General features: G+C 41.1%; 1 protein-coding gene across 2 annotated transcripts in view; it reads right to left on the bottom strand.

Annotated features, from left to right (window-relative positions):
- The window catches only part of Hgsnat (Heparan-alpha-glucosaminide N-acetyltransferase), a 60471-nt gene extending 55235 nt beyond the window's left edge, over positions 1 to 5236 (bottom strand). Inside the window, exon 1 of one of the 2 annotated variants that reach the window (XM_071668188.1) lies at positions 5098 to 5236. The gene's annotated coding sequence lies outside the window, so the exon portion shown is untranslated. Of the gene's footprint in view, positions 1 to 4992 lie in introns of both variants that reach the window. The other variant, XM_071668189.1, reaches the window with a different exon arrangement.
- Positions 5237 to 13416: the final 8180 nt, after the last annotated feature.

The raw sequence follows: 13416 nt of genomic DNA, 5'->3' as shown, positions 1-13416 counted from the left end.
CACTTCCCAAGCTCTCTCATCCCCAACAGACTTCATACTTGCCCCTCTTTCCAAAACTCTTGCATTTACCTCCCTAACAACCCCATCCATAAACAAATTAAACAACCATGGAGACATCACACACCCCTGCCGCAAACCTACATTCACTGAGAACCAATCACTTTCCTCTCTTCCTACACGTACACATGCCTTACATCCTCGATAAAAACTTTTCACTGCTTCTAACAACTTTCCTCCCACACCATATATTCTTAATACCTTCCACAGAGCATCTCTATCAACTTTATCATATGCCTTCTCCAGATCCATAAATGCTACATACAAATCCATTTGCTTTTGTAAGTATTTCTCACATACATTCTTCAAAGCAAACACCTGATCCACACATCCTCTACCACTTCTGAAACCACACTGCTCTTCCCCAATCTGATGCTCTGTACATGCCTTCACCCTCTCAATCAATACCCTCCCATATAATTTACCAGGAATACTCAACAAACTTATACCTCTGTAATTTGAGCACTCACTCTTATCCCCTTTGCCTTTGTACAATGGCACTATGCACGCATTCCGCCAATCCTCAGGCACCTCACCATGAGTCATACATACATTAAATAACCTTACCAACCAGTCAACAATACAGTCACCCCCTTTTTTAATAAATTCCACTGCAATACCATCCAAACCTGCTGCCTTGCCGGCTTTCATCTTCCGCAAAGCTTTCACTACCTCTTCTCTGTTTACCAAATCATTTTCCCTAACCCTCTCACTTTGCACACCACCTCGACCAAAACACCCTATATCTGCCTATATTTGCAATTGAGAGGGAGATGTATAAAAGAAAGAGACAGGAGGTCAAGAGAAAGGTGCAAGAGATGAAAAAAAGGGCAAATGAGAGTTGGGGTGAGAGAGTATCATTAAATTTTAGGGAGAATAAAAAGATGTTCTGGAAGGAGGTAAATAAAGTGCGTAAGACAAGGGAGCAAATGGGAACTTCAGTGAAGGGCGCAAATGGGGAGGTGATAACAAGTAGTGGTGATGTGAGAAGGAGATGGAGTGAGTATTTTGAAGGTTTGTTGAATGTGTTTGATGATATATATATATATATATATATATATATATATATATATATATATATATATATATATATATATATATATATATATATATTATCCCTGGGGATAGGGGAGAAAGAATACTTCCCACGTATTCCCTGCGTGTCGTAGAAGGCGACTAAAAGGGGAGGGAGCTGTTGGCTGGAAATCCTCCCCTTTCTTGTTTTTTTTTTTTTAATTTTCCAAAAGAAGGAAGAGAGAAGGGGGTCAGGTGAGGATATTCCCTCTAAGGCCCAGTTCTCTGTTCTTAACGCTACCTCGCTAATGCGGGAAATGGCAAATAGTATGAAAAAAAAAAAAAAAAAAAAAATATATATATATATATATATATATATATATATATATATATGTATATTCATACCATTTGCCATTTCCCGCATTAGCGAGGGAGCGTCAAGAACAGAGGACTGAGCCGTAGAGGGAATATTCTCACTTGGCCTCCTCTGTTCCTTCTTTTGGAAAATTGAAAATGAGAGAGGAGGATTTCCAGCTCACACTCCCTCCCCTTTTAGTCGCCTTCTACGACACGCATGGAATACGTGGAAAATATTCTTTCTCCCCCATCCCCAAAGGTGACGAGCGGAATTCACATTTAACGCTGACTATGTTGGCGAAGGTGCTTGAGGAACATGAGCAATTTCAAGATATCTTCCCACAGTTGTTTTGACAAATTACCCCCGCACACCCCTCTGACACGCAAGCCTTTTCATCAGGAACGAATGAATTTTTTTTTTCTCATATATTATAGTGAAGGTTCTACAAGAAAACGTCGGTCTCCACAGATATAAATTTACAGACGACTGTAAGCATAACCAGATAGATATTAATTTTATCTATTTGCAGAGTATATATAATAATTTTCCTGTGATAGAGACCAAGGTTAAGATCCTATACTTGGTTATCTCAGTAATTCTGATTCAGAAACCGTCAACACGACCTAGCAAGATGCTGATGGCTGGACGTAATTGATTGTTATCCTGATTAGACAAGTCATCAAGACAAGGTTAACCACCATCGTCAAAAGATGTGATCAGGATCACAACTTGAAGCAGTGTCGATCATCTAGAGAAGCTCGAGATTTTTCTATACTGGAAAGCGAGATAAATGTAAAGAGAAAATATATTCAAATAAATAAATAAAACTTCTAACAATAATTATCTTTGCAAGAGACAATGATCACATTACTAAATGACCCGATGCCAACTGCCTGAAATGGTCACGTGATGGTTGGCTGTCCCCAGCAAACTGCGGTTTTCACTGTTGCACGACTAATGAAGCCATTATAACCATAATTTACGTCACGTACGTGTAACAACCAGGACTCAGATGTCACAAGAGTTTACATTATAACGATAATAGAAAAATCCAGTTGTTCACCTGCAAGTCTTTTACAGTATTTACGTTTAAGACAAAAAATATATATACCAGTACAGAAAGGTGGTGACCAAACCACTAAACGTGCTCCATCGGTGAAAACTAGTCTGAAAGTTGCACATACTTTCCTTCTACAGTCAGGGGTAATCTGTATAACAAGTTATTTTGAAAAGATCTTATAATACGTTTCAAAGTAGAACCTACCACTTCTACATTCACCTAATCGACTGACCCAAATCCACTTAAGAAAGTGGCTAATCTGAGAAAGCTAACATCTCAAGGATTATATGATGCAAATATGAAAGTGCAAGTTGTAAAACAAGTAAACATGTCAACTACACTTCATGATATGGAAACGAACATCTGTAAAGATGGTATATCATCACATGCAACATCTGCACGAATGGCAACACCGCGCGCCGAGCACTGGTGAAAGCTGTTAGTTGCTCCCACCCTCAGACGCAGGCAGGAGGAATCGTCCTTCAACATATCAGAAATGTTTCCTCTAGGCTCCACAGCCTGACTCAACGGTTACCTTCCACACGCGCAAACATCAGGCTTCCCATCCATGCCCATAGCTTAGGTTCCGCAGCCAAGCTCAACGACCAACTTTAACGGGAACTTTATATCATCCATTAGTCACTGCCACAACTTGGATTGTCCATGATGAATGTAAGGCTGACGGAGCCAGCGAGGTTCCTTTTATCACTAAACCAACAGCCTATGAAGCCCTGCAAACGGAAGCTTGGTAGAACAGGAGTCAAAACAAATGCTATAACCCCAGGACCCACTACCAAAAGACTTCTTCAGATCCAAGACTGCGCTCCACTTAGTAGCAAGGGACAGAATGAACTCTTTTGAATCGAGTTATTTGACGGATATGTATTTTCGTCATCTGATAACGACAGGGCGTTTCCAAAGGTGACTTTACTTGCGGTGTAGCCTCAAGCAGGCGGAATCCGGTAACACACACACACACACACACACACATACGTGGTTGATAAAATTCAATGAACAAATGTACAGCAATGAAGTCGTATCGTCCATCAAATGACCTGTGCGTCAAAATTTGCATACACACACAAACATGTAAGTTCACTCACCGATTGTGTCCAAGATACAATCGGTGAAATTAATCTCAAGAGTAACGCTATGAAGTAAAGAGACTCCTGAGCTCACATTTGTCAGTCTTACTATCTTATCTTGATAAGAATCTGACTTTTTTTTTATTCACTCATGTTTAACAATCTATTCTGATGTTTCTCTGTCAATAAGCAATTTGTGCCATTATTACTCTGATCATCATTTGTGTATTACGGGAAGAGAGTTGTACACTCGACGTGTCCCGTTTCTTAACCTTGTATGTGTATGTGCCAGGTTTAGAATTCTGTACACACACACATCACAGCCTAAGCCAGATAATTCATCGACCAACCTCAAGGGAAGATAAACAGCTGAGTTGGCTGTCGGACGACTGTCGCGCCAAGGATTCGAACCCGGGCGGGCATATGAGTGAAACAATGTCACATGAAATAATGACAATATAACTCTACTTACAGACATATGTACACACAAAACGCACATCCATTATGACGCATAACAACACAAGTTAACACACCCACGCACATATTCAACGTAGACAGCATACAATGATTTAAGTTGTATGACAGTGTAGAACGAGTAAGAAATGGTACCAAAATTAAGAGAAATGACCTAAGGGGAAAAGCTAGGGAATCCGTAAAGGTGATGATGGGCCACACCTCAGCACTGCAGGGTGAGTGGTCCTGCCAGTGACACTGACAATCATGCAGGTAGGATGTGCTCCCGACGCAGTGACAGTATGACTTTCACTGCATCCACTGATACTGGACGAGGGTCCGAACCCGAGGCGGTCAGCAGGACCGGGGAAAGTGCGTCTTATGTTAGAGGCCAAGTTGTCCGCCTGTCGCTAGGTCCTCCGGCAGGGGTACAAGGTGTGGCTTCACACTGAGGTGTGGCCACAGCAAACTACTAACAAGTCATTATTGTCACAACTTGTTGCCAGAAGAGGGAAGGTTTAGCGAATCATGAGGACAAATGACAATTTTTTACCCTTCTCAAGGTCTAAATCGACCAACACGGCTCCCGCCTCGACCACTTTTTACTCTATGAACTATCTTGCTGTGTCTAAGCTGTGGTGGGAAAATTTGCTGTCTCAACTGTGGTGGAGACCTTTGCTGAGTCCCAGAGCTGTGATGATGTGCTCCCTGTCCCACTGACCCAGGAGCATTTCATCTCCAGCCTCTACCAGCTATTCAACAGAAATCTATAACTTCAACCTAAGTGATGTTTTCGATAACTTTATCTATTGCCGATGTTAATCTAATTGCACGATGATTTTCGTAAAGGGACTTACTATAGGTACCATGACGCGAAATAAAACACATGAAGTACTTATGACCCAAGATGATTCAATTCGAATCTAGTGTGTCGAACCCTGGCCAAGATATACTGTAACACTTACGCACATCATAACTTCCACTGGCCAGTGACTCTGCTTTTTCACATCACAACAACATGAAGTGTTCTGTGTAAACATAACTTCAAGACAGCGAAGAGAGAGGCGCACCTGGTACTACAAGGACAAGGTGTTGACGTCGGGGTACAGGGAGCGAGAGTCGAACACGTTCACTCACTACAATGTTTGCACGATCACTGCCGCCGTTCAGCGGCTCAGCCTGTCGTTCCTAAACTTTGCTACTCAGGTTTCCGCCCTTCGGCACACTAACTTTAGGTACTCCTTCCTAGCACCAATTACAGTTTCCGGTACACATAATGACTTAAGTATGTGAACCTAAATCACATTTCATTGAATACAACACAGTTACAGTAATGATGTTAACTTTCGTACCCTCACGGAAATGGTACCACACTGGATCCTCCGCCTGCCATACCTTTGCATTGAGACACTTCGACAATTACTGCATCTATCTGTCTGTTTCTATGGTTCATCGTACGTTAAGATTTTATTATTGTTTGACTAACACTGCGTAGAATTGAGAACTGTGCAAAATCATTAACGGTGCTAAAACTCTAGATAGTTACACCCTAATGTTCTCATTATCGCTGCGAATTTTGATTTTGGTGTCATTATGATGAATCTTATACCGTTTTCGTTGCCAACTGCTGCCGCTGTTGTTGTGGAATGACTAACTAGGTCTAATGACCAGGTGTAATGGTTTTACTCATGATAATTTCACTGGGGTATCTCCGAGACGAGAGAAGTTTGTTAAGGTGTCCAGGTGTGGGGCTTTGTCCTTGGGTAGGGGAGGGTTACGAATTCTCTTAGCACTTTTTTAATAACTTTGCCGTTCAATTTAGTCACTAGTAGTTGTTAAAATTTCATGAAACTGAAGAAAATTGTTAAAGAGAAGTAAATTTGAGTCTAGCGACCATATATGTACGAAGATTAATATATGATATTTGACAACATAAAACGGCTGACACTATTGTGGCGTTTTGCTCGATGCAACATTTAACGCTTTTGCAGACAAAGAAAATTTCGTAATTATTAACGTGGTGAAACGGATATTTGCTTCGTTGGTCTATGGTGTACATTCCTGAAGCGAAAGTGAACATACATATACATTTATCTTACCTTTCGAGAGACTAAAGGGTTGAAATGATCGTAAAAATATAGTTCATCATTAAGTTTATTGTACACTTTATGGCTTGAATAGGGGACTGCCTCCTCTGCCCAAGTGATTACGCCCCTGTTGTAATGTACAATAGAACAGGATGTGGGACGCAGTGTTTGGGGCTGGGGGAGCAGTGTGTAGGCTAGGGGAGCAGTGTGTGGTGCTAGGGAGCAGTGTGTGGGGCTGGAGCAGTGTGAAGGGCTGGGGGGAGCAGTGTGTTGGGTTAGGGGAGCGGTGTGTGGGGCTGTGAGCAGCATTTACTATTTATGCTACGGAGAGTACTACACTCGTTGCTCCCATCTCTTAACCTCGTGTATATGTTCCATGTCTTTACTCTTGTATGTATACATACACACACTCAGCCTCAGCCAGGTACCCACAGATCGACTAGACCTGAGGAGAGGATGAACAGCTAGGTTGGTAGTGGGCTAATTGCCGCGCCGATGAATCGAAACCCGACAAGTCCATGCGCATACTGCAATGAATGACGCCAACCACTATACTACGGAAGGCTGAGTGTAGGGCTCGGGGTGAGGTGTATGTGGCAGGATAGTTTGTGGATTTGGAATGGGGTAATGTCTAGGACTGGGATTGATCAGTATGTAAGGAGGGCAGTGCATGGGGTGGGAAGAGTGTGAGGTTGCGGAGGTTTGGATGTGGGGATTGGCAGTGTGTGCGGCTAGGGATACGGTGATTGGGATTCAGGGAACAGTATGTACGACTGGGGAGCAATATGTGAGGTTGGGGAGGGCAGTGTGTGGAATTGAGGGCAGTGTATGGGGTGGGGTAGCTTCAACGGCAAGGTCGGGGGGGGGGGGGGGGGTGAATGTGAGGGGTTGGAGCGGGTTGTAGCTGCAGGAGGGGCCAGGATTGTGTGGGCTGCCATCTAGGTCAGACGATCCAGTCCCCAGGTCAACCGCAAGGCCAAGGTTCACTCGCATTCGTTTACTCTCGCTGGTTACCGAAGATAAACAATAATAATGGATATTGGCCGCAGTGGAAAATCTTACGTTGATATTTCTGACCCAAAATGACAGTGGACAACAACCATCGAGATGCAGGATAGTGAAAGCGTTTACAAAACGGGGTAGGGACATTCTTAACACTGGACATTCCCAGCATTTCCCCCCCCCCCCCAATTCCTCCTCCAGAAAATGTCTTAAAAGTGATTCTTACCTTCCTCATCACCTCCACAGGATGAACAAAGTTCTTGCATGCTTTGCAAATAGTGAAAATTATAAAAGGAAGGGGAAAGTGTCCCACTTCATTTTCTTAAAGGGACTTTATGTCCATGAAGAACATTGTTAGGAGGAATGTGGCCTCGGAGAAAAGGTTCGGGAAAGAAGATATCCTACATTAGCAATACAGGACCTCAGCGAAGTAACTCTCCTGTTAAAGCCGTGTCCTAGTAGTGGCACGCACGATAAACGCGATTCATAGCTTTTTTTCTACAATAAAGACAAAGAATCGGATATTGTGTCTTGTAATGATAGCGACGCCCTGTGGGTTGGCCTGCAAACTTAACGGTTAAGGTATGGCGGTCGGAGACACTGTAAACTATATATATATATATATATATATATATATATATATATATATATATATATATATATATATATATATATATATATATATATATACATATATATATATATATATATATATATATATATATATATATATATATATATATATATATATATATATATGGGTGAAAGGAGGGCAAGGAATAGAGTGAATTGGAGCGATGTGGTATACCGGGGTTGACGTGCTGTCAGTGGATTGAATCAAGGCATGTGAAACGTCTGGGGTAAACCATGGAAAGCTGTGTAGGTATGTATATTTGCGTGTGTGGACGTATGTATATACATGTGTATGGGGGGGGGGGGGTTGGGCCATTTCTTTCGTCTGTTTCCTTGCGCTACCTCGCAAACGCGGGAGACAGCGACAAAGTATGATAAATAAATAAAATATATATATATATATATATATATATATATATATATATATATATATATATACACACACTTTTGTGTAACCAAGAGCAAAATACAATGATCAAATCTTGAGGAAGTATGATCCTGAATAACGTAGGTCTTTGAAACCAATGAGATCTTTTTGGGTGAAAACAAGTAAGTGCAGTGCATGGCTGGCGTATGCTGGATACTGTGGTTTTTATTCAAGGTTAGTCTAGTGGGCGACCAATGCAGGTACAGCACCACTATAGCCCGTCCCCCCCCCCCTTCCCCCCATAAACAAGCATTATGCTGATGTGATGGAAGCTAAATGAACGTAGAATACTGAATGTGATATGGGGAAGAAAAAATATACCTGATAGAAATCAACGTTTGAAAATGAGGAGCAATATGGACACTGACTTTGGGAGGGGACGGGGAATTCCACCCTGATGGATTACGACATTGCCATTGGACCAGTCCTCCAAGGAGACGTACCGACCTTCTCTCGGGAAGATGAAGGTGGCTGGATATGTACATTGTCTGTAACACTTCACTGATACCTTATCCGCCTAGGACAAACGTCAGCAGTCAAAGGCGGAATGGCATAAGCTATTCACAAAACTGAAGCATATTTTCCCTTGTAGAAAAAATAATTCTACGTGATTAATAATGTCTTCCTATTGGAAATGAGCCTCTTCTCTAAACTTTCATTATGGCAAACACATGGAAGAAGGTTCAGGCCCTCTCGCTTGATCTAATGAGTATATCAGGGTCCAAACCTTCACCACACCCGCCATTCTTCTACCACGTTGTGTACTGTGGTGCCCCAACTTGGGGTGTTGCTAGTATCCTGTAACCAGGAGTTCATGAAACCAAAAAAAAAAAAAAAAAATCGCCAAGTGTGTTGCCAAAGGACACATGGTCAGAGAGCACATACCTGGATTCTCATGCAAATGTTGACATCATCACATCCTTTTCTTCCACAGCCCCAGCGATGCATTTCCATTAAACTCTTGGGTCTTAAGTGTAGGTTATCACAGCTCAAGCAGCGATAAGGTCACGACCGGCGATAACACTGTATATCAAAAGATAAAGCAGAAAATGTAAACACGAGCAATATGTTGACGATAACCTGAAGTGACAGATGACCATCGCAATCTGATGATCCAAGGGGAAGGTGCTTAATGTACGTCGCTCTAGAAGGAATTTTAGAATTTCCCTTGCAGTGTTTGCAGTTACACACGAACGAGAAGGTTCCTAATAATTTCAACACTTATCATTGATGGTTTTATAGTAGTTACTACCGAACTGTGCAAGATCTCATAAGACACTGGTGAAGTTAACTATAAAACTGGGCCCAAGTGGTGCCCAAGTGGTATACCCACCTTGTTCGCCTGCGATCGGTTCAGTAATTGTTCTCACACTACCAGTCACGATCATACCTTATACAGTATCAGTACATCATGGAAATGTCTTGCATGTGGCCGGAAGTATGAGCGAAGTCAGCACTCTCGCTTCACCGGTCAAGTAGATATGCCAGGCGGAAGATTAAGAAGTACTTTCACTGTTGTGGAAGTTAATGTTTCACCTCAGAACGCTGGACGTGAGTCCTTGAGCAGGTGTGTTCGTGAGGTGAGAAGCTGGACGGGCTCACAATCCCAGGCTAACACGAACGGAATTGATGCTAATGATGACTAGGTATATGAAATACCAGGTGGTACAACACCGTGAAGGAGGCATATATATATATATATATATATATATATATATATATATATATATATATATATATATATATATATATATATATATATATATATCATACATATTCGCCATTTCCCGCGTTAGCGAGGTAGCGTTAAGAACAGAGGACTGAGCCTTGGAGAGGAAATCCTCAGTCCCCCACCACGAAGCTAGGACGCCATTTGGTGAACATACGATTGTCCAAGATTGTCTCTTCGATGTATATCAACTGACTTATATTTCTCTTTTGTGTCTCCCCTGATGATGTGATTATTACACGAAAGTGCACTTGGGAACTTATCGTGTTTCATTTTCCCCGTGGACTCATAGGAATATATATATATATATATATATATATATATATATATATATATATATATATATATATATATATATATATATATATATATATATATATATATATATATATATATAGGTAAAAGTAGGATAGACCCTAAACTCGTAAATATTTAGTGATCTTGTTAGTGACGCAGTAGAGGTATGTGGCACGGATACTATAAGGAACAGGTGAAAGGCAGCCTGGGTTTCTGCTGATCTGAAGTCGTCCATCGTGGCCCTGCAGGATAAGTTCGGTCTTTAAAAAGAGCAATCCAGATTAATTTTCGGTAGGTGGGGTTGTGGACCACCTTCATATGAAGGTGGAAATCCAGGGGTAGTTAACTTGCTGCAGCCACAGCAGAGGAACCGGGGCACTGGAGTGTGGTGCCCAGCGTCAAATGTTATTGGCTTGTGGCGGTATGCAGCACGACCAGTGAAAGTATCTCTTGTGTTCCCTCTGGAATGAGATATATCCACATATGGTGTACGGGTAGGAAAGAGAAACCCTAAGTAACAGTGGTATACAAACTGGTGTGTATACATCAATAATGTGGCTAAGCAGCAGTTGACTAGAGCAGACTCGTGGGACGTGTCATAGGGCCTGGGGAAGGAGAGATTTGTGTAGGAACCGTCCAGAATTATCAACATTTTCATGGCGCTACAGAGGCCCCCACGATCTAAATTCTAAACGGCATTTAAGAACCTACGCGACTGGCAACAATATCCTTCCTCGCCGCTTGAATATTCTCAGAACCATTAATGATATAAGTGTCACCCACGGTCCGGCCGAACAAAGAGCGACCCATATCATTATTACTCGACTGACAACGCCAATAGTGTCAGTTGAAAGATTATGAGTTATATTCTTGATTCCTTCCCCAGGAGTCTCTTCTATCATATGAGGCTCCTGCAGCACCCAGGAAGCTGGCCAAGTCTACCGCTTAGAACTTTAGGTAATGAAGTGTTGTGACGTGTGTGCATCTGTTTGACAGATCATGTAGAGCAATTGAGATGTAAGTTTTCGTGTTTTTCTTTTTTTTTGAAGATGCGTCGTGAGTATGAAGGATCTTGGGATATGTTGAAACGATGTTTCTCGTTTTGTGTTGATGGGTGATGTCCAGAGCGTAAGCGGGAGGGTGACTCGAGTTTGGGGAGTTTGGTTTTACATTTCCAAAAAGGGAAGAGAGAAGGGGGCCAAGTGAGGATTTTCTAAGGCTCAGTCCTCTGCTCTTAACCTCGCTAACACGGGAAATGGCGAATATGTATGAACATACATATATATATATATATATATATATATATATATATATATATATATATATATATATATATATATATATTCTTTTTTTTTAACTATTCGCCATTTCCCGCATTAGCGAGGTAGCGTTAAGAACAGAGGACTGGGCCTTTGAGGGAATATCCTCACCTGGCCCCCTTCTCTGTTCCTTCTTTTGGAAAAATTGAAAAAATAAAAAATAAAAAAATATATATAAAAGAAAATTATATATATATATATATATATATATATATATATATATATATATATATATATATATATATATATATATATATATATATCCGCTGCCAGATCCAGTGTTTTAGATATCTGGGAGTGGATCTGGCAGCGGATGGAACCATGGAAGCGGAAGTGGATCATAGGGTGGGGGAGGGGGCGAAAATTCTGGGAGCCCTGAAGAATGTGTGGAAGTCGAGAACATTATCTCGGAAAGCAAAAATGGGTATGTTTAAAGGAATAGTGGTTCCAACAATGTTGTATGGTTGCGAGGCGTGGGCTATGGATAGAGTTGTGCGCAGGAGGATGGATGTGCTGGAAATGAGATGTTTGAGGACAATGTGTGGTGTGAGGTGGTTTGATCGAGTAAGTAACGTAAGGGTAAGAGAGATGTGTGGAAATAAAAAGAGCGTGGTTGAGAGAGCAGAAGAGGGTGTTTTGAAATGGTTTGGGCACATGGAGAGAATGAGTGAGGAAAGATTGACCAAGAGGATATATGTGTCGGAGGTGGAGGGAACGAGGAGAAGAGGGAGACCAAATTGGAGGTGGAAAGATGGAGTGAAAAAGATTTTGTGTGATCGGGGCCTGAACATGCAGGAGGGTGAAAGGAGGGCAAGGAATAGAGTGAATTGGAGCGATGTGGTATACCGGGGTTGACGTGCTGTCAGTGGATTGAATCAGGGCATGTGAAGCGTCTGGGGTAAACCATGGAAAGCTGTGTAGGTGTGTATATTTGCGTGTGTGGACGTATGTATATACATGTGTATGGGGGTGGGTTGGGCCATTTCTTTCGTCTGTTTCCTTGCGCTACCTCGCAAACGCGGGAGACAGCGACAAAGTATAATAAATAAATAAAAATATATATATATATATATATATATATATATATATATATATATATATATATATATATATATATCCCTATGAGTCCACGGGGAAAAAACACGATAAGTTCCCAAGTGCACTTTCGTGTAATAATCACATCATCAGGGGAGACACAAGAGGGAAATCTAACAGTCAGTTGAGATACATCGAAGAGACGAAGCTACGACGCCATGTGGTAAACATGCGATTGTCCGAGATAGACAACGAGCGTCTCATAATCTTATTAGTTTACAAATTTTATCAACAATTAAGTTATCCAATTTGTATAGATCATCACTGGTATTAACATTATAATTCTTTGTGTATTTAATGATATAAAGGTAAAAACACTACGTGAAAGCACAGATGTTTTCTTTTACAGATAGAAATTGACAATGAAGACCTTTATCTTGCATGTTAACCATATATCATTTAAAATGGAGCTTGGAAAGGCACGTGGCGAGCGATTAAGGATGAAAATTCGACTATATAATCACATTAAGGATTACTGACATGGTAAATATTCAGAAAGGCAATATTCAAACCCAGACATCAGTTCAGCAGAATCAATAATACTATGATGATATCTCAAAAACAAAAAAAGGCCAGTGGGCCATAAAATTTCTTTGACTTATTGAACACCATACAGAAAGACTTCATTTATGTGAATATTAACTTGATAACTTTAAATTGGTAGGCTGCAATGACAGGTTGTGAATAAATAGGAAATATATAATACATGTATTTTCCTCCGAGATGAAATCATAATTATCCACAAAACAAAATATAGATCCCAGATCCTCATCCACTAAAATGTATATCACCTGTGATAC

The sequence above is a fragment of the Panulirus ornatus genome, chromosome 12 (assembly GCF_036320965.1).
Source record: "Panulirus ornatus isolate Po-2019 chromosome 12, ASM3632096v1, whole genome shotgun sequence".
NCBI classification, from domain to species: Eukaryota; Metazoa; Arthropoda; class Malacostraca; order Decapoda; family Palinuridae; genus Panulirus; species Panulirus ornatus.
This window is presented reverse-complemented; position numbering and strand designations above follow the sequence as displayed.